This window comes from Zonotrichia albicollis, chromosome Z, assembly GCF_047830755.1.
Source record: "Zonotrichia albicollis isolate bZonAlb1 chromosome Z, bZonAlb1.hap1, whole genome shotgun sequence".
Lineage (NCBI taxonomy): Eukaryota > Metazoa > Chordata > Aves > Passeriformes > Passerellidae > Zonotrichia > Zonotrichia albicollis.
The window spans coordinates 47,973,866-47,997,098 of NC_133860.1; the positions used below are offsets into that span (position 1 = coordinate 47,973,866).

The 23,233-nt window shown below is 34.0% G+C and overlaps 1 protein-coding gene across 47 annotated transcripts in view; it reads right to left on the reverse strand.

Annotated features, from left to right (window-relative positions):
- The window catches only part of PTPRD (protein tyrosine phosphatase receptor type D), a 1,168,317-nt gene that overhangs the window by 859,265 nt on the left and 285,819 nt on the right, over positions 1 to 23,233 (reverse strand). For all 47 annotated transcript variants that reach the window (XM_074533114.1, XM_074533153.1, XM_074533152.1 and 44 more), the window contains one exon: positions 6,412 to 6,519. The gene's annotated coding sequence lies outside the window, so the exon portion shown is untranslated. The remainder of the gene's footprint in view (positions 1 to 6,411; positions 6,520 to 23,233) is intronic.

Below are 23,233 nucleotides of genomic sequence, written 5' to 3' on the forward strand. Positions count from 1 at the left end.
AAATAAACAATTTTTGTGCCTGCTCCTACACTGAGAGGAAATGAACTAGCAACTCTTTATGTTTAAATGTTTAATTCTGAATTTGAGTAAAGCAAATTAGAGAAAAGTTGCGGAAGAGAATACGCAAAATATGAAGCCTAATAATAAAACAGATTTTTCTGAGGTAAGGGAAGGTGTCACTTCCTTTCATTGTAAATGTGGCTATGTCAGCAAAGTAAAACATTTAAAAATGCTTTAAATTAGTAAATTTTGCTGTTTGTACAGGTTCTGACATTTTTAAGTCTCACATGTAAGAAGTTAAGGTAAGAGATAATGCTTATTTAATGAGTAGCTAGATAGATTTTTTACTAAGTCCTGTTCTTCAATGTTCACAAATCACATAGATAACACTGGCAGCATAGAGAAGATGATTTCTTTCTCATAATGGCAATAAAGCATTTCCAAGGAGTGCAGAGATGCAGTTAAAAAAGCAAAAGCTTGGCTAAAACTGGTACTGACCAGAGACGTCAAAAACTACAAGAAACTGCTCAATGACAAACAGAAACAGAAGGAAAATTATGATTAGGACAAATACTTACAGACTGAGCAATGCTCACTGCAGTAAATAAAAACTTCACTACTGCCAGTAGCCAACCACAGGTATTATGGTCACTTTGCAAATTTTCCTAAATTAAGCTAATCAGTCTCACTTTGTCTTAAACAGCTTTCAGCTGCCTGAAGTTGTGCTTAAACTTGTTTAGATATAATATTTTCTCCTGGCCTGCCGATCTGTGTTTTGTTTTAGTTGGATGTTTTGTTTTGTTGAGTTTTTTGATGTTTTTTGGTTGATTGATTGCTTTGGGATTTTTCTCTTTTTGTATGTTCATGTGGAAAGGGGTTGTTTTGTTTAGTTTTGGTTTTTTTTGGTGACCATAATTTTAAATAGAGTTAAATAACAAATACGCGAAGTCTGTATGTAACATCTATTGGGTTTTCATAATGATTTGGTGAAGATGGCTTGCTGGCATGAAAACAGAGGCTGTTTGGAAATGGGGTGCATAATAGAGTGTAGAGGAGCAAAGGGAGTAAATGACAACAAAAGTGATTCAGACTATACTGAAGACTTTATGGTTATAAAGAACTTATCAAGCTTTGGATCAAGAGAACTTGATTCTTATAGGGCAATTTAGGGCACACGCAGACATTTGTTGGAAGAAGAATACAGCAGCTCACATGAAATCCAGGGAGTTCCTGAAATGGGACTGTTTCTTCATACAAAAATTAGATGTATCAAAAAGGAATGAGGCACAGCTGGACTAGTTGCTCACAAACCAAGGAAACGTGCTATGCAATTATCTTGGTTAGTCATAGACTTAGCGGCAGTATTGTGAAGCTTGGGGTTGAAGGGAGCAGATAAAACTTTAAAGATTTTAAAGACAAAGATTTTAGAAGAGCAAACTTCAACATGCTCACAACATAGCTGGGAGGTATTCTGTGGAAGCTTCCCTGGAGGAAAAAGGAGCTGGTGAATACTGAGAGTTTTTCAAGAATGCACTTCTGGAAGCAAAAGACAGTTAATCCCCTTTAAAGATAAGGGAAGTAGGCAGAGCAAGAGATCCCCTTGGCTGAGTTACAAGCTTTTGAGTCTGATCACAACTAAAAGAGAAGCATATCAAAAATGTCAAAACAAATGAAGACCCATTGAGAAACACAAGAGTGTTTCCAAGGTGTGCAGAAATGCAGTTACAAAAGCAAAAGCTTGGCTAAAACTGGTCTTGACCAGAGACATCAAAAACTACAAGAAACTGTTCAATGACAAACAAAAACAGAAGGAAAGTACTATCCTTCTGTTAAACAAGAGAGGTGAACCAGTCACCAAAAATGCTGAAAAGGGAGAGGTTCTCAGCACTTCATTCACCTCTCTCTGCACCAGCACTGCTCCACCCGGGGAGCAAAAGTCCAGGTTGAAATAAACAGAAACCCACCTTCGCTGCAGGAAGAGTTGATGAGTTTTACTGCAGCTTCACCTCTGCAAATTGATGGGCCCTGGCAACATCCATCCAGGAAAATTTAGAGTGACTACAGAGAAGTTGACAACTACCTTTTCAGAAGGAGTCATTTGGAAAAGATATGGGGTAACAGTTACAAGTTACTACTAGGGATAATCTGATTATATGCAAAAGGAAAGTTTTTTCAAAACAATCAGACTTCTGAGTAATCTCTCCAGGAAAATGGTAGATTCCACAGTGTTGGACACTTAAAATTCAGATCGACCGGGTGCTACTCAATCTTTTCTAGACCATGCTTTTGACAAGAAAGTTTGGACCAGATGATCTCTGAGGGCCCCTTGCAATCTGGTGTTGTATAATTCTATGATGATTATGGGGAGATATCCTCTAGTAATATATCTTTTGTTTATTCTTTAGAGCAGAATAATATCCTTTAGTTGGAAGGGGTCTACAAACATCTACTTCAACTCCTTAGCCACTTCCAGGCTGATCCAAAGTTGAAGGGCATTGTCCAAACACCTCTAAATACTGACACAACATCAACCACCACTCTACTTTCCAGGCTTTGACCACCCACTAGATAAAAATTTGCTTCCTAATGTCCAATCTGAAATTCCCCTGTCACAGTTTGAAACCATTCCCACTTGTCTTATCATTGAATCCCAGAGAAAAGTGTCAGTACCTTCATCTCCACTTCTTCTCAGGAAGCTGCAGAGAGAAATTAAGTCACCTCTGAGCCTCTTTTCCTACAAACCGGACAAGGCCAAAGTCCTTAGCCATTCTTCACAGGACATGTTTCCCAGCTTTTTCATGAGCTTTGTTGCCCTCCTCTAGATATATTAGAAGACACTAAAATCTTTTTAAATTGTGGGACACAGTACTGCAGCAACCTACCCAGATCCCTCTGCAAACCACCTTGTTGCCCAAGAGTCAACAGCACCTCTTAGTTTTTGGTCTCATCAGTAAACTTACTTTCTTTCCTTATGCATAATAATAACATCTGAACTGAAAATAGTATTTTATTTAGACTTTCAATATTTCAATTATACTACTAGTAAATTATTTTTTACATATTATATTGATACCTTTTTACACCTAATAAGATTTAGTCATTTTAGCATACAGGCAAAAAGACTACATAATCACATGTAGCAGTCGTGTGATATTGGGGTATCCTCCATGCAGACAAAATCTTCTAAGTTTTTATAAACAATATCTACAAAGATATCCCCAGAGGTAAATCATCTTGCAACATGTGGCAATCTTTGCTAGAAATTGAAGTAAACTATGGTCTTGTCAATAATTACTGTGATTTCTAGTGAATTTTTAGTGAAGAAGCAACAGTTTATCTTGAGTAAAAGCTGTATACTTTTTAAAAAATAATGGACATACCGAGATATTTTATCCAAGCTTCACCTAGGACATGACTGAACAGTTTTAGCTGTGACTTTTATGTTCAATACAAGGCAAATAACTTTGCATAAAAATAGTCAGCTTGAAAATAGTCTGCACAAAGCTCTACTGAGATCAACTTAGCATCAACAGATAGGATCTATCCAAATTCATATCACGTATAAACAAACATGCCCCATCCCAGAACTCAGTCAGGTATATTACCTGACTTAAAAGGTACATAAAAATTAATATGATAAGATGCGTGAAATGTGTGATCTTTCATATGATAACATCATATGAAATAGAGATGCGTGACAGCTTTCTTGTAACACCAGTGTGTAGAATATGACAAAAAAATGACAGTATTCCCAATGCTGTAAATTGTTTCCAAAAATTGTTGCCCTTTTAAAACACAAATATTTGTATGTGAAAGTGAAAACGCACTGCTTGTTTCCTGTATTACTGACAGCCCTGCACAAAGGGACAAAGGGCAGCTTCATTTCCAAGATCCTAACGATCTGGAAAAGTATCTATGTCCTTGGACTTCCATGTATTTCCTATAATACATTGGGGAAATTAATTGCTTTTTCTCACCTGAATTTCACATTTGCATAAAAAGAAGAGTAGTTTCGCTCTACAGGAATTATAAAAATAGAAGATGTCAGGATTCCACATGCAATGATATTCATATTACTATATTTACATGCCATCTCTGTTTGGTCTGCTCTGGGATTGCTTCATTTATTGAGTGGTTTGTATGTGTATTGCACATACGGTACATTAACCATCAGCAAATTCTGCACTTATAAATATGCAAAAGTACTTAAAATTCTATCTTTGTAGATGTTCTTGTTTCAAAGACTTTTAAGAATACGTTATTTACATAAACATTCAGAAGATGCTTTTGAACTTATGTAAAAGTTCTCAAGCCTTAACTTTAATATATTAGCAGGCCTTAGTTTAAGAACTGCAGACAGAATTTTTGTCATGTTTAAAGGGAATCAGTTTCCTTTTTTCTCTATATATAACTTTCAGACTCATTATTGATGAACAAACAGTAGATTTTCGTACCCTCCCGACAATACCATGTAAACAACAGCTCCAAAACTGGTAAAAAGAACTGTTGCCCTACTCACTACCTGCCTATTCAAAGCACTAAAAAAGAGGGAGACAGAAGCTAAGCTTTTTTCTTGCCCTTATTTATGAATTGAATCAATCCAGAGAAATGTCATCAGTACATACACAGTTTCTTTTTTCCCGTGTCTAAGGGAAATGTCAGTTCAATATGCCTCTAAATTCTGTTATCTTCACACATATAAATGGAACAATAATAAGAGATTACAAGATTAAAAGACAAATCACAACCAATTAGACCTTGTCAAATTTTGTCATCACATAGGAAAGCTGCTAAAATGTTAACCTTAACCTTCAGCATATTTTAAAATCAGGGACTATCAGTTGATAATCAGTTAAGTGCTCTCTGTGGAAAGAATAGAAGACCTTGTCCAGTAAGGGTACTAAAAGCTTGTGAAAATCTGATCCTGATGTTATCTAGATGCAAAGTGTTAACCTTTCACAGAGATGAAGTCTGAAACCCTGGAACAAGGGTCAAAATAAACAGGTTCCATTTTTGGCCCAATAGCAGACTCGTAATGTCAAATGTTCACTTTGCTGTGACCTTGTTCCCATATGTAGAATGAATACAATATTTCTTTTCCTTGCCTTTTAGTCTATCACTGGGACAAAGTGATAGAAAAAGACTGAATATTCTGGTGTCAGGGTATTTTAAACCGCTGTAACTTGAGCAGCAATTTTCTTAAGCTCTATATCCTTCATTTTTCTGGGTTATATTTTTTGTCACTCATATTGTAAGTGTTAAGCTAAATTGATTAATATACACATATTATATTTTTATCCAAAAGTAGTCTCTCACTTTATCTCTTGTACTTTCCTAACTAGAAGTACTTGTGAAATATGTAACTTAACACCCTCATTTTTCATCTTACTTTTTTTGTATTCCAGAGTACATAAATATCTTAAATAATTTAGTCACACTCTCATCACGCTCTCTTAATTCTGATTTTTTTTCACTACATGCTAGTTAATATTTGGGAACAATTTGAATGGTACATACTGAATATATATACCAATGTAAAAATGAACTAATGTAAAAATGATGCCCTTAGCTGTGGTCTGCTACAATAGGCATCGTGTGCCCAGTTTTGAAAGAGGAAAATAGATTTTCACTGAGAAATTATATTGTGAGCAAAAAGCTGATCCAACAAACTGATAACCATCCTGCTTTTATCTTCTCCACAGTTTCCTACTAGCTATAAGAAAAATGGAATCTTTCAACATCAAAGAAAACAAAACTCTAAGTAGAACTGAGATACTGGTGTTCATGAATATTAAAAATCTAACACTAGAAGGATGAGAGGTGCACTTTAATGTGTGTGCGTAATTCCTGTGTGGGTGACTGTAGCACTGCTGTCACCTTAACCATGTGAAAGATAACATGTGGACCTCCCTCAGAGATAATTTTTGGACTACCGAGGCTTCTTACTCTGTTCTTTACCCCCAATTGTCTCCCATGAGAAATACAGTGGGAAGTAGGGTTAATTTCATTAGCATCCAAATATTCTCACTTAGATTTTTTTCCACCAGTTTTTCTTCTATGTCAACAAACTATTTTTGTCTACATTTTCTTGATCATTGAACATTTCCCCCATGTTCATGTTTATATTTATGTTTCACAATGATTTGTCATTACTTTCAGACAGTGCTTTTAATTGCCTAGAAAGGAAGAGGAATCAGAATGAGGTGACATCAAATTTGCCAAGTAACATTATGAACAGATGAAGTTACACACTGATTTAAAGATATGTTTAAGAATTCTTCAACAAGGGAAGTCAATGTCCTCTACAGTGCCATATAAACTGTATTTTCAATTTGTGTTTGTTGCTAGAAATCAGTAGGCTTTGTAAATTTAGTCTGAAATTAATCTCCAAATGTGTAAGACATCACTTACTTGGAGTTGAGGCTGATCAGTTCTGCCACAGCTGGTGCCAACATTCTGTCAGTCAAATTCTTAACTGGCTTGTAAACGGTGAGGAAAACTGTTGTTTTTTACTCCCACCTGGAATGAAGCAGAGTGTCAGTTACTATTTTTCTTCCCTATCTTCCCAGTGCAATAAGACATTTACTATATTATCTTAGCCTGTCTCATTAGAGGGGTCATCAAAACAGTTACATAAAGGATAGAAGCATAAACAGTTTCACTCTTTGAATTTCTCCTTGATTGTGTGATACAATATACATATAAATAAGTGGTCTAAAAAGAATTCATTTTGTGTACATTTATTCATATATATATTTATACAAATATGTATGGATTTAAAAATGTTGATGCTGAAGAAATTAGTCAGAGAATATAGCAGTAGCAAATTAAGTGTTTCAGAGCAAAGGAGCTTAATGTAGGTATCTAAATAAGAAAGTTTCATTTTCATTTTGATCTCGAAGTACCATTTCTTTTTTCCAAGTTTCTTCTTATTACGGACTATAGACTTCAAATTTATGAGAAAATTATTTATAAAACAAAAGGTTAAAGAAAAGGTGTCTCAATTTTAAATTGCTCTCTATCACCTTTGAAAGGAAATGAAGATAAGAAGTCCTAACTGACTAAAAGAGCAACTACTGGGGAAAAGATGATTCTGAAAATCATAGCCCAATCAGTTTAAGTTAAGTTTCTGGGGAAAAAAATATACTGTAAGTCTTCATGGAAGCTATTTGCAGGCAGAAGGTCAACTAGTAGCAACATGACAACAGAGACATATCTGAAGGGACAGAGATATTAATGGAAACTTGTGGAAAAAAACACAGTGGAAAAACCAGAGATTTATTACACCTAGAAGTAAATATTCAGTCATTTTGTTGTCTTGTGACCATATGATATTTCTGTCCTTTTAACTGAAAGAGAATCAAATGTATTACAACTCTCAGCTTTATTACAACACAATGAATAGATTTCTACAGGAGACAAATTTTTCAGAAACTAACTTAAAATAACTTAATAGTGAGTTTTCATGCAATGGTAGCAATATGGACAGAACAACAATGTTCAGAAAATCACAGGTGGCTTAGAAAATTTCAGCTCTTTATCCATCAGCATTCCTTGCTGTAAAGGATATACAACTTATGAGGAAATGATAGGTTATAAAAAGACTCTACAAGAAGATGGATTAATACTATATAGTTAGTTATTCAATGCTAATATAAATACTGGTTGGAGAGGCACTACACATCTGACAAATTCATGGCCTTTAATTTAGAGTGTAAACATCTAGAAGAACTAGACCTTGTCACATACTGGCATTATTTTAAGAATTAATGTTATTATATTAAGGGGAAATTACGCATTTTTATTTCATCAGAATAGTAAGTATGCTCTAACTTAAAAAAAATTCAGTAATGCTTTTCCTGTAGTTTAATTGCTTAAATAATTAATTCATTCAAAACAATTTAAATAATCTTATAAAATTAATATGCGATTTCCTAATAGCTGAAAGCTCCTTTTACTATATTCTAATTTTAATATCAAGAAACAAAATCCTAATCTTAGTTATAGACATAATTCTAAAAAATAAAATGTCTACATTATTCCAGAAACACTTTGCAGCCCTGGACTTACACCATTAGTAAACTCATTTTCTCAGAAGCCCTTTCAGTAGTTGCCCCTTCAGTATAAGCTTTAGTGGAGGCTGTTTATACATAAATCCTCTGTTCAGACAAATTTAATTTAAAATGCTTATAGATTTGACCACAAATAACTATCAGTAGAGAGCTGAAAAAGGGCTTTTGTTACAAGTCCTGTAATATTTTTGAATTTCAAAACATTTATTCACAGGCAGAATTCCGAAAGTGTTTGAAGACTTTGTCAGAAACCAACAATTTTTCTAAAAGTACAGGGAAATATAACCATCTTTCCAGACTGCAAAGGTTAATGAGTAAAATGTGCAACTGAGAATTAAATCTCTCCAAAGTGCTTCAAAGGTAAATCCACTTTGCTGTATATGTCATCACAAGTTGCATCTTGAGAACAACTAATAATTTCTTAACAGAAAGTATTCTAATGGTGAATTTCCAAACAAGTCTAGTCTGGAATTCTCCAAGGCAGAGAAGTGCAGGAGACTGAATCATCACCAAAGGTTAAGAGGTAAAAACCTCTTCTCTTTTGTTACTCCTAACTTGAAATTGGGAAACACACTTGTGCAACAGCATCATGAAATTTTTCTCTCACACTTCAGCTACTGTAAGGAAACAAACTGGGTACACATTTTCAATTCCAGTGAAGCGAAAGATATTTTCTCTCAAAATATACCTTCCTTGTTAAATTTTAAATTAAAATTGATTTCTTTCAATGTACTTAATCTATTGCTATGTCTTTTCTTGGCTTCTCTTCCCCTCTTTTTCCCCAGAACTCAGTTTCCCCTTCCCTTAGTTCCACTTCTACAAATTTCAGCGTCAGCAAACCTATGAACATTTTCAACATCTTGCCAATCAGCCCAGCAGTTGGTTTTTCTTTTTTTTTTTAATAGGAATGCAGTTGTTGCGAAGTTATTTTTGCCTGTATTTTGCACTTGTTATCAGTTGGGAACAGAAGGAAATATCACTTTGGCTCCTGAATTAAGGCAACAGATAAGCATGATGCTTTGGGCTGTCTGCTACTTCTGTTAGCCACTAACAGAGCACTGAGCTTTACATCCTCTCTCTTCTATGATGTACATTGAAATTCCCTGCTAGCAGGGTGGAAACATTTACATTTTCTTAGAAAACAGATTGAGAAAGCCAGATGGCAATATATAGTTGACAGTGTTAGAAAAAAGGTTAGGCTTCAGCACTGACGTTTACATGTGTGCTTCTGGTCACAGTTAATTCCAATGTGTTTGATTCAGACCTATGACACTTTTCTCCAAAGACAAAAGCTAGATATTAAAGGAAAGCTTATGAAGAGCAGTAATATCTCTTATTAGATCAGCTGATAGAAAAAAAAATGACAAGATTCTGGCACAAAAGCCCTTGTTCAAAGGAATATAGGGTAGAAGCTTTCAGATATGCTAGATGCCACTTGGGACATGGATACTATACCTTCTTTGAAAATTTCTTTTTAAAATCACAAGACATAATATGAAATCCTGCCTCAGACATCACAGAAACAACACATCAGTGAACATTCCCAATGTTTATATGATATTCATGATTTCTGAAAAAGGGAAAATAGTACACAAGTTATACTTAGTGGTGTAAATTAGATAAAAGGCAAATTATTTATAAATATTCCATTATATCCTTTTAACTTCCATAAATAATAGAGTTCAGTAAGCCTTTGCTTATTTCTTTGGACAGAAAAAGTGGCTGCATGAGATGATGATAACTTCCCTTTAAAAAAATTAAATACTTTTCTCTATGTCCTTCCATTCACATTTTTGGGATATGACCCTATCTTATACAGTCTGCCTGTTTTAACAACTAATCCCCATTTACAGTTACATTTTACATAAATTACATATACATAAATTTTACATAAATTTTATTTATTTATTTTACATAAATTTTATTTATTCCACGTATTTTACCTTCATTTGTGATTCACAGATATATATATATATGTGGACACAGTTAATGTTTCTATTACCTTTTATTTTAAATATGGAAACATTATCAAATTAATAGCAAAAATAACACCAAATAATAAAGCAAATTAATGAACATATATGTTTCATAAAATTTCCATCCCTGAAAGTGATACCCTTTTAGAGTAATTTTTGCTTTCCCAGTGATGGAATATTTTTGCATTTGAGAGCTTAATTTCTCTCTTTAGTTAAAGATCTCAAAACATTTTCCATTCAATAATTTCCTACAGCCATAGCCACACAATTTAGAAACAAATAAAACAAGCAAACAATAGAGAACAAAATAAAAGTGTATTCTCAAATTAAACCTTTTTAGTTCTTCGAGGTTTGTGTAGATTACATTTTAAAGTTTTTACCAAGAACATAACTAAATTCAAAGCATGGCAGAGAAACAGTACAGAAGTTAGAACAATATTAAAATACACTTAATTTCTGCCAGTACTTGAGCACCATAGTTCTATTTCTAAGTATACAACACAAATTTTAACACTAACATGCACACACAAAAAGAACAGAAATATAAAACTATTATTTTTACGTCACATGAATTTAAGAATTTTTATATATGATGGTTCATGATATTTGCATTACAAAACACTGCAATCAATGACAGAATTTCCTATTTCCTCTTAATATTATTAATCACTGTACCTTTTAAAAAACTCTATTTATCAAAAAAAATTAATATACCTTTATACCTTGATTCTCCTTAGGGAAATCATAAGAATCATAAGAAATCTATTTTATCCTATCACGCTTTCAAGAGAGAATAAGCATGTTATTCTCCTGCTGCTCTCAAAGTTGTAAATTCTGCGTCATATTACCTATTTTACTGTCCTCTCAAAACAAATTTTCCAGGCTTTCTTGACCTAACAAGAAAATTTTCATGAGCTGCAGTATCTTTTAGGTAAGATTGCAAGTTGTTATAGTAAGACTGCAAATCCTTACACTACAAGGGATGACATGCTTGAGATAACAAGAAGCTTCACAAAAATACAGGGCAAATGCAGAGACAGCAAATCTCTAACATATGTTCACAGATTGAAAAGTGTTAATAAATACATTGATCCTGACTTCAGAACTTAAAGTGACTGAGATTGTCACATTCTGATTTATGCTAGGAAACTAATGGTTGACTATGAAAAAAATAAAAACAAAGACATCTTCTAAAGCATTGTGGAATTATAAGAGCTTACTTCTGATTACAGAGGCTAACATCTCTACCTGCTCCAAGATTGTAGTAGTCTACTAACTACTTGAAATCACAATCAACTATGGGTCTATCAAGCAAGATTTTCATTATGTTTTAAAATATTTTTTCATGATAATGCAAGAGTCCTAATTATAAATATTTCCTGCCTGTTTTGGCAAGACACTGGGAAGGAGAGCAGCAGGGGTGGTTTCTGTGAGAGTAGGGACTTTCACAACATGAGACAGAGAAAGTTCCAGGCAGCTCCAAAATGGATCCATAGCTTAATGCATCAACAAAGAAGATTCTGCTTCTCTGATAACATATATCTCGGAAAGGACAACATATACTGTGTAGCAGCTGTGAGGGACAGGACTGAGAAAAAATGTGAGAGAAACAACTTGCAGATATTAAGATCAGGGGAGGAGGAAGGAAAATATGCTCCTGGCGCTGAAATAGGGATTCCTCTGCGGCCTGTAAAGACCGTGGAGAAACAGATTGCCCTCCTGCAGCCAAGTGGCAGCATATTTTCTCACAAAACTTAGAGATCATGACGGACTCATGTTGGACCAGCCTGTTCCTGAAGGACTGAACCCCATGGAAATGACCCATGCTGGAGCTGTGTTATAAATGCAGGATGCTAGGTAAATTGAATTGCTAAAGATTTCCTTGAGGTTCATAATATTCTTATCTAACTACAACTATGAAGCAATTATTTTATTCAACTTCACAGTTACAGTGTTTGCTACACAGTAGCAAACACATTTTTTTTTATCAGATTTTCCACATTTTTAATTTTTATCTTAAATGCATAATCATTAATCTGGACTTTTTTGGTTTATTTTCTTTCTCTAATTTTAATCAGGTCATTTCCTAGTGTGTTATATTTCTATTCCCATAAAGAGTGTAAAGACACTCACAAATGACAAGAATTTTCAATCTTATTTTCTCTTCCTGTTCTGATGAGGAGGGGAAGTGAGTCGGTATCTGGGTGGGGATATGGCAGCAATCCAAGGTCAACCACGACAACAGTCAGCCTTTTGATCTGAGTGCTGCCAGAGTTGGTAACTTCCCTTTATTAGAGTACATAGGGGTAATGATTGTATTCATTTCTCCCTGAGTAGGTCATAACCTCAAGGGAGGTCATATGTCTTCTTCTCCAGGTTTTAAATATTGAAAGGATTTTATTTTCTGAAATATACACAGATAATTCAAAGAAAACTCAGCTAAGTTTTGTCAAGAACTGATTTATTCTGATCATAAAATTTAGAAGCTGAAAAATAATTTCACAGTATGTCATTTCAAGACCTCCATCAACTCATTTTGCTGTAAAGAAAATTAAGAAGTTGACAAAAATCTCCTAAATTCTCCATCAGACTTACCACAGAAAATTTGCTACTCAAATAAAAATTTGGTGATCAAGATGACCTTGATTATGTCAGCAGCTAAAAATATTTTTTAAGTGCCTTTTTATCTGTCTTTTCTTCCAGTCTATAGTTGCAGCTATAGCCTCTGATTCTCTAGAGAAGGAGCTGAAATAATATATCTAACCAATTACTCATCAAGACAATGTACTCCTTCACTTTGCTGATGACTGGCTAAAGCTTTGAAGCATGAAATTTGATTTTGTTACTGGTTTAATGTATAGATGCAAGTACAAAGAACATTAAAATGTCAATGCATTAAATTTTGTTTTCCCCAGTAGTCTGGAAAGATGATGATGATGATGAGCAGGATGAGAAGGAGGAGGAGGAGTAGGAGGAAAATGAGGAATCGGAGATTTAAATACATCATTGTCCAAATGAACAAAAGCAGTCCTATATTTATTAAAATGATGCACAGAGGTTATAAAATTTTCAGGAGTGAAGTATATATTTGAAATAGTTGTGTTATCAAACATTGCATTGCATTACTCTGATATTATTTAAATATCTCAACTAGAATATGTATTTCTAATTTTAATACCTGTCTAAAAGTTGGGTCTTAATAACTGGTTTTATGTTTTCATTTTGTCTTCAAAGCTAAACAGCTGCCCTCTCTTTTCAATTACAGTAGTGTGCATATACATATATATTAATGTAGAATTCATCCCTCAATCATCTCTCTGATTAAGCTAGACAACTTAATCTTCAGAGGTCTTGAATTTTAAGGGTCGCTTGATTCTATTTTCAGAATGAAAGCTCTGTCTTCCATCCCTGACAAACAGATCTATCCTTAAAACTCATGGCTGAGTGAATAATCATCATTCATGTATGCTGCAGTTTGGTATTTCTAAAACAAATTGTCCTATTTTTTAATAGGACATGGAGAAATTAATGCATATGGCAGGAAAATGGCAGAAAAGACTGGGAACTGCTAGATGGTAAAATATAATACAACTTTACTTCATATTGATACCAAAGACCCTTATTATTACAATCATAGTGGTGACCAAACTGCTTATAAATACATCTCAGGATAAAAAGGAGCATATCCAGAAATTTCTTTACCAATCTTAAACTGTAACCTTAGAACCAGACTCAGAGCTTATAAGCAATGAAGTCTGTGAAAAATACAATAGGTAAGGTAGCTGCAGAGACCACAAATACTTCCAAATGACAGGAAGAAGGGAAAAAAAGAGAAATTTTACATATAATTTCAACATACTGCCACATCTCTACTTAGATTACAATTTTCTAATGTGATTTTTAAGATAATGGCCATTAAATTTAAAACCAAATAAATAAACCAAAAAACCCTCAACAACAACAACAACAACAAAAAAAAACAAAACAGCACAACATGTAGGTTTATTCCAGAGGTGAAAAAGAAGATATAGTAGTGCACTTGGAGGAACTCTTTGACTAAATTGTCCTCTGATGTGCTGGTATGCAGTATCGTGACATAGGGGAAGAACAGCTGGTGATGAATTCTCAGACAAAACTTACTGTAAAAGTTTTTCTATCACAAAGCCAGAGAATCACGAATAATTTAGACAGGGAACAAAGGAGTGATTTTCCTAGTTCAGTTCTCCACTTAAAGCAGAGACAACTGCCTGTTTTTTGCATTTTTTTGCAAATAGCATTTTTTAAAATTTGGAATGGAGGTGATAAAAACAAGAAACCGAAGGCAACCTGGTTTGCAGAGTCTGATTACTAGAAAAGTCATGTATTTATTAGGGTTTCCTTGATTCTTCTAGAAGCTGTTATCCTGTAAACCCTAGCAAGCACAGCTTAATACAGGAAAGATACTACTAAACTTCAAATTACTATTAAATTTTGAAAGCTGATTTTTTTTTTCTGTTTAAAGATAAATGATACACCTTTGATTTAAAAATGGAATGATGTGCTACCTCTCTAAATTTCCTATGTAATGCTGACTCCTTTAAAGAGGATAATGTTTTCTGACTTTTTTCTGCTACAAAATACAACACGTGCTCTTTTTCTTCTATGTCTACCTGTGTGAAAAGCAAAGGATGTACGTGGTATATGGTATATGAATATGTGATTCTTCTGAGGCATATGTGCCTCAGGAAGGAATTTAAAGTGAGAAATATTAGCATATAGGCATATATATAAAATTGTATGTATTACTGTAGCAACACTATTAATTAAAGTTTAAGAAGACTACCAGACATTGACAGAGAACAATGTAGTAATTGTAAGCCACATAAGATGATTAAAAAGTTTATTTGAGTAAATATCCCCAATGACTCCTTGTGACGTCTTTTTTACTTAGCAATGATTCTGTTTAGTCCTAAAAAGCAGTCAGCTGATACACGTATCCAAATGTTCTGACAGTTGGTGTTATCTAAAATGTGGTTGCATAAGTTTAAGATGGATGCTTCAGATAAACAACTTTTTTTAATATTTTGTGTATTAAATGAAGATATCAAACTGGCAAATTTTCAAAAATTTGAGTGATGCTGATGATGATATAAAGCATCAGACGTTGACCTGATGAAACTCACAGAGCTGCAGCTTCAAACTGTTTGGCAATCATTTCTTGACTTCTAGACACTTGTTAAAGCAAGATAAAATCAGCCTGAGCTGAGGCAAATCCAACAGATCCTAAAACTCTGCACTGTTGGATTGATCTAAAACTTTCTATCAACACTGGCAAAAATAAAACTTACTAGGTTTTGGGATTTGAAAAAAAAATGTTTTAGGCTTTAGAAGTTCTAAATTTCTAATTTATTCCTTTTTTATTTATTTGGCTTTAAGCAAATAATGTGTTTGGGTTTTTTTATGATTTCCTATAGATTGTGCTTAAAGTTTCATATAAAATTCAACTCCTGTGCTTCTGAAAATATATGCCAAAATAATCTGAACAAGTAACCTTAGTGAATGTCAGGGAAAGACCCCAAGTTCATTGTGCACGGATAGAATCAATGAGAACTTTACTGTTCTCCTGAATATACTGTTTATCATCCACTCGCTATTCATCCAAACCAGTTCAATACAATTTCCTTACTATTGTCTTTAGTTTATAATGCATGTGTCTGAAATTTACTAGTGCAATCTGGCCAAATGAATCAGGTGTGCTCTAGCTTTCCTTTTGCTTGATAAATATTGTGAAAGGCTTGTTCAATAGAAAATAAAGGCATTATCAAGAAAGGATGTGATTACTAATACATTCTGATTTTATTTCAGATTTCCTTCACCCTGCATCTGTAATTCCTGGACAAAAAATAGTTATGCTATTTAAACAATTTTAAAGAGCGGCATAAATCCATGCTCAAAAATCACTTAGATGGATCTCATTTTTAAGCTTCACACATCACTGATTATTTTTGTCATAGCTCCAGAAAAAATACACAAATCCAAATAAAAGATCTGAAATTTATAAATTTAAGACTATATTTCTTACTCTTTTTTCTGAAAAAAAAATTGACTTCAACAAAATATATGATTGGAGAGATTCTAATGCATTCAATAACCATAGGCATAAAGGTCTCTGGCTTATTTCAAGCATTCTTTGGTATTAGTTATCCTGCTTACTCTGTTTCTGTGAATTAATCCAAGAATCAAAACCGACTATTGGAAATACATACAAAGACTTTTAAAAGCTACAGTAGTTTATATGGGGAATCAAAATAGCGGTTATCTGCTTCCAAGAACTAGGGAATGGTGAATGTGTTTCCCACACAGAAACTGTATTGAAGATATGATCTGGAGTAACATCTGTTCAAATAACTGTTATGTATTCTATCATCAGGGAACTGGCAACTAGACTTGCTTAGCGTGCAGTCCTTTATAATTTACCTTGAATATAAAATTTATGCTGGAAAGGATCAGAAAAGATGATTTCCTCCTAAAACAAAAAAGTTCTCTCACAATGCTATATGAAGAGCAAATTTACTTAAGTGACACTTTCTTCCTTGTAAATGATAAAATATTGATGAAGTTTTTTCAGTCATCCCGTCATCACGGGTCTATGTTTGACCCTGGCTACAATCACCAGGTCCAGTCCTGACACCCACCTGCAATATGAAATGACAGCTTGAACTCAGTCTGCCTTTATTCCCACACAACTGGGTGATGTCCTGCTCTGGTGCTACTCTAGGGAATCCCCTATCCCACATAACACCCTGAAATATATCATGGAAAGTTAGAGAAACACAAGACAGATCACATTTAATACATATAACACCTTTATTAATTATCTGGATGACAGAGAAAATGCTCAAGGCAGATCCCATCAAAGTATGTACAAATCTAAAGGGATAGTTCAAAGATGATGGAATCAGGCTCTTTTCAGAGGTGTCTGGTGATAAGATCAGAGGAATGAGCAGAAACTGAAACACAGGAAGGTCTTTTTGAACACAAAAAAACTCTTTTTCCCTTTTGGAACCAACCACTGAGAAAGGTAGCACAGAATTGCTACCTTTTGCACAAAATTGTGGGATCTCCGCCCTTGTAGATTAAAAATTATTCTGGGCATGTGTCCTGGAAACCTGGTCTTGGTGACCCTGTATAAACAGAAGTTGTCAACTAGGTGTAATCCAGAGGTTCATTCCAATTTCAGCCCTTCCTTAGGCCCGCTGGCTGAATCCTTACTATGCAGGAATAGCTTTTGACATCATAACTTCCATTTATTGTCTTGGTTTCTTCTATCCTAAAGGAAAAGCTAGTTTTCAATCTTATGGTTCTCCTAATATGGTAGGTGTAATAAACTGTTTTCACAACCTTCTTTATGGCTTCATTTGGTAATCACTTAATCAAAAGTAATTCAAGCCATTTCTATAGCAAGGGAATAACTTGTTGTGATGCAGATTGAATAGTCAGTAGACTAGATGAATAGCCAAAAACACCAGATCGTACTGTTCCTTGTTTAGGAACATATAGCAAAAAGCCTTGAGATATTTTATGGGTTTGATTAAGAAGATGGGAGATTTCTGCTATATATGGAGTCCAAATAAGCTGGTTTGTTGTTAGTGTGAGACTGACATTCTTAATATAGGTTTACTAAGCCAAGAAATTATCTACAAAAACCAAAAATGAAATATTTTTATTTTATTTTATTTCTTAATAATGGATGAAGAAACAAAAAGGAGATAAAACCTTTTGTCAGAGATAATAAAATTTAGTCAACAGATAATATAGTATTAGACTTTATAGGCTTGCAGGCATTCAGCTATTAAGATTCTGAACTATATCTTGTTTGTATCTCATATAATTCTTTAGGAGTATTTTCTATGCATAATCTAATCATCAATGCTATCATGACTATGCTATTACAGATTGCATACTATTTGCATTCAAACACAGGAAAAATAATGTAAGTCAAATATCTTCACTAAATTGAGAAACTATAGCTACAACAGTTTAAAGAGGTACAATATTTCTTGTCCCATATTCTGGCAGTGGTTCTTTAATTAAAAAAAAAAAGCTCACTGTTGATTGAATTAATTCAGTCCTTTCTCACTTATAATATATTCTTAATAATCCAAGTAGCAGTTAATTTAATCTTTTTACTTAATATAGAAGATTGGTGTAAATCTTACTATTAACCTTTAATATACTTGAAGTCTTATGCTTACATATTACAGATTCTTTCTGCTTACACAACAAAACCCCAAAGAGTAAACACACAGTTAATACTAAATTTTAATATTCAGCAAAAAAGCTGGGTCTGTGTTCTACCATATCAGATCCTAAAAAGCACAATTGCCCTAGGCTTTTCTGCTATCTATAAAGTCCATATCTTACACAATGCAAAACTCAGCTTTCTGTGCTGAACATTATCTTCTTGAACTGTTTCACTACTGAACACATTAAATTACTAGTAATAAAGAGTTCAAACCTGATTTCTTTCCTAAAGCAATTCAAATGCAATTCTGCTTATTAAGTACAACTCAAATCTGCTTCACTACATAAAACTAAAAAAATAAATATTCCTCAGGGTCTTTGTCTCAAAGCATTTTGTGCTGAACAAATTTGTTCAAGGATTTGTTCAAATTTTCATCATAAATCAGATCCCCATGCAATTTTCCTTCTTCTCGCTCTTATAAAATGTTATCAGATCCTACAATATACCTACACTGTTGGCTGTACCATTGAAATGAAAACAGAGTCAGCCAGGACTTTTTAAACATAATCATATCAGTTACATTTTCAGAACCTCTCTCACACCTTTCAGAATCCTGGCATCCAAAATTACTAATCTAAAGGAGGGCAAGGAGCAGGGGATGGGGAAGGATCAAAACTAAACCAAACCAGATCAAGGCATGCCACACCAATACTACCACTCTTCAAACATAGATTCTTCTGTACTTTTATCTGCTCCAGTTTCATTCACTTCTGTAATGAGGCTATCTATACACAGATCTTTTTAGCCTTTCTTACTGTTTTTAATAATCTGTCACTAAAAAATGTCTTTACTTTTGCATTTCTATCTTGACCACCTACTTTTGATTTTTTTCAAATTCAATATTTTACTTTTTCTTGAAGCAAGAATTTGACTGCATATGTCAGCCAGGTCGTATTGGAAAACTTTCAAGATTCCCTTTATTACAGTTGTCATAAGTAAATAGTGCAAAAGATAATAATCAATATCCTTTACCAGGATTGATCTGCTACACATTATTATTGTTCTTGCTGTTATTATTATAATTAACACTACTAATATTATTTCCAATGCGCGGGTTTTTAAGAAACTAGTACATGTGCAAAAACATCTTTTCAGATTTCATAATGACACCTAGTTCAAGTCGAAACGGTCATTCAGCATACATGATTTCTGTCAGGGTTGGTATAACGCCGCAGGCTCCCTACTATCTTGCAGTGCAGGGTCTCAGGACCTTGATGTGCCTGCCCAAACCTGCACTTGTTTTACTTTGCCTTAACAACTGTCTGATACCCAAGAGCCCGTTATTAGAACATGTATTTCTGATCAAGAACTGATGGAGTTCACAAATGTAACTGGTTGGTCTCAGCAGAGTGCAGTCCAGTCTGTGAGCTAGTAATGCTAAAAAGCACTCCCAGGCATATGAGAGAACTACTTTAAGTGTCTCACATGTTTTAAATTTTTCCTTTTTCTTTGATCAGGTTTACTAACATGATGCTCATTTACAGCTGACTTACTTCTTTGCAGTCTCAAGTTATCTCCAGCTGAAATATAATACTGTCTCTGTCACATCCTTGTGCCTACGTTGCTCACGAATACTTGCATTTAAAACGGATGATAGAAGGGATCTTTTACAATGCAATTAGTTATTTTTGGTAGATATGATTATCTTCCATTTAATGAGTGGTTCTTTCTTAAGATGTACTTGGGATTACACTAAAATTCTCACAAAAACAAATCACTAAAAAAGCAAAGACCTCTTGATATACACTCTCTTTTTAAAAACAAAAAAACCAGTAAGGTGGGATAAAATACTGGAAACAAATCAGAGTCTAATTATAGAACCTTAGGTAGTGACAAGATGATTTAGAAGTTTCAAAAAAAACCCCAAAAAACGGTATTATGTAGCAAAATAAACAAAGTAGCTCATATTCAAGAAGTAATTCAACAACAGAATGAAAAAGCTGAACATAGCTAGTATTTTGGACATAGTATTGTCAGAAAACAGACAAAATATGTTGGCTGTTGTTTTCCACACAACTACTTCTAAGAAAAGAGATACTGAACTTCAGTTGTTTGATGTTAAAAACTATTGTTGTCTATTCAAATTAGGCCAAGAAGGTATGAAATTTTTTTCTGTTTTTACCAGCTTGAAGGAATCAATGAAGTGGTTCTTGTTAGTTCCAAGAAATTGGAACTGAACCACCTCACTAACAGAACAATTAAATTCCTGGTATGAAAACAAATTCACTGAGTCTTTTGTATAAAAATAGTTCTGATGAATGTTTAGCCTAGACTTTGATAAACAATGTCAGGGAAGAGTTCTGGCTGCTCCGCATAAGGAGAGAGCCAGGAGCAAAAGGTGATTCCAAGGCTTTAGAGTAGTGCCATCCTATGACATTGATCCAGAGCACAGACGCAGCAAGTCAGAGTTGGGATCAGACACAGAAATAGTCTACTGGGGTAAAGTAGGGCTGAGAGTAGGATTGAAAGTTGTGTCCAGGGATTCATGTTGGGTCAAGACTGAGGAGATATGACCCAGGGCACAATTACAGTATTGATCTGCTACACAGCTCAGATAAGGGCAGCAGAAACAGACTTTGCTGGGCAAGAGTTCCCCAGAGAAGGAGGGCACCCCAAACTTCTGGTTTCCCATCAGTGACAGAGGAAAGCTTTGACTAAATATCTTCATTCATTCCACTTAGCACCTTAACTGATTCCACTGAGCACCCTAACTCAGCCCAGTAAACTTTTAGGAAGGGGGCTGCAGTCAGGATCCTTATAGAAAAGTAAAAAAAAAAAAAAGGCATATGTCAATCATTTCCAGCAAAGCTTTGTTGATTTCACTTTGCTTAGGTAAAATTTCAACTGAATGTTATTTTAGCTAGTTATGTTTCTGGATTTAAGGAGTGAGTTTATTTATGGAATTGTGACTATTAAACTTGAAGAATATGTACAAAAACTAAGAAGTGCAATTTGTGCCATTTTATGAATAATACTTATTCCCGGTATTTTAAAACAATAGCTCCTTCTGTCATCTTGAAAAGCACTGCATAGTTTTTCGAGGCTTATTCGTTCAGCCATATCCTAATTCTGCAAAAACTCATTGACATGTTGAGTTTCCCAGTGCAGAGAATTATGCCTATGATTTTCATCTACAAAATTTAATTTAAGTTACAAATCTAAAAAGAATTATGCACAACTAGATATATATGTTTATGGGAAAAACATATTTGAAATCTCTATTTAGGTTTTATTTTATTATTTTTCATGTCTTTGAAGTCTATCTCTTGTAACAGCCATTATTTTAACTAATGATTTCAGGAATGTTTTGTTCTTTTTTCATTTTTATTGGCCAGATTGAAAACTTTTATGCCAAAAGTAAACACAGATATAGAATTTTAAAATATTTCCTTAAGTTTATTTTAAGATTCTTGTCAAGGTCTTCAAAATAATAACCTGAGGGTGACTTTGAACAGTAGGTTTCATTTTTACTGTGTTGCTTATGTTATAGGTATTTCATATTGAGATTCTGATCTCAATAAAGATCTGTATTATGTGATCCTATGATACATGACAGGATGTCGTAAAATCAATGAAGTAGTTAGTTGCCATCGCCTGATATTTTTGTCACAAAACTTACTTAAATATACTTCTTAAAAATTGCATGCAATTTCAAAATCTTAACTGAAAAAGTTGAGAGCAGTAGGTGACATCTGTGACCCTACTAGGCCACTGTAGAAACTAGTTTATGTGGTCTAGTGTACTGTTGTCTCAGTGCTCTGCAGAACAGTGTCATGATGTAATGAGGCAGAATTCACAGATCATCCAGTGCTGTTATAGGTTATAGGGTGGAAAGGACTGAGCATAGAGAGTCAAGTCAAAAGCACTACAGACTTGAATAAGTTAGTAGCTGAGTAATTGTTTTGTCAAAAATCCAGAAAACCATAAATGACTGCAGGGTCCAAGTACAAAATCAAATTTATTGTGTGATTAGTATTTTTCCACCAGCAACATTTTTAGCTAAATTATTAAAGGGCAGTCAAAGATAAAATGTCTAAAAGTCTGAAGTGGCTGATGCATGGGCAAGGCTGCAAGAAAAAATTATCTCTGCTGGTGATATTCAGATCTGGTGCATGAACAAGTAGGAAATTCAGTAATAAGGGCTGTCAATACAACACATTCTCCAAAAAATAAAATCAATAGGACAAACAAAAGTTAAATTCTGGAAGCACAAACAGATTTTGGCCCTTTAAGCCTCATTATATATTATTATATATTATATTATTATACATGTAATAGTACAAAAATTATATCTCTTTCAGGAGGAATAGCCAAAATTTATTCCTAGACAGTTTGAAATACTACTGATCCATATGCGTGTGGTCTAAAAGAAAAATTTAATGCTGGGAAAAGCAAATAACCTTCTGGGTTAATAAAAGGATATTTTTCACCTGAATAAGAGACAAATTAATAAGCTAGCAGGGTCAAAAGAAGGAGATGAGAAAATTCAGAGAACTACTATTATATTTAGTAATTATAGCATAGAATGCCAGTCGGTCTCTGTAGGGAAATAACTTACTGCCACATAGTAATTGAACAAAAGATATGTTGTTGAATAATTTCACTTCAGGCAAAGCAGCTTTAATCCCACCCAGTCATGCCATCATGGACCAGTTTAGGATACTCATATATCACTTGTATTTTCCACAGCTTTTTTTGTTTTCTGAGAAATTCTTTTGAGGTTTCCCAGAATGCACTGTCATGACAAAGAGCCTTATTACTGTCTTGATCTCTTGATCTGTAAAGGACAAATTTTGATTCAAGTTGTACTAGTTGTCTGTTTTGGGGACTCATATTAGTAAACTAAGAAAGGACAATGGAATTTCCCTGCGTTTAAAGAGTATTTTGATAATTATTTTTGT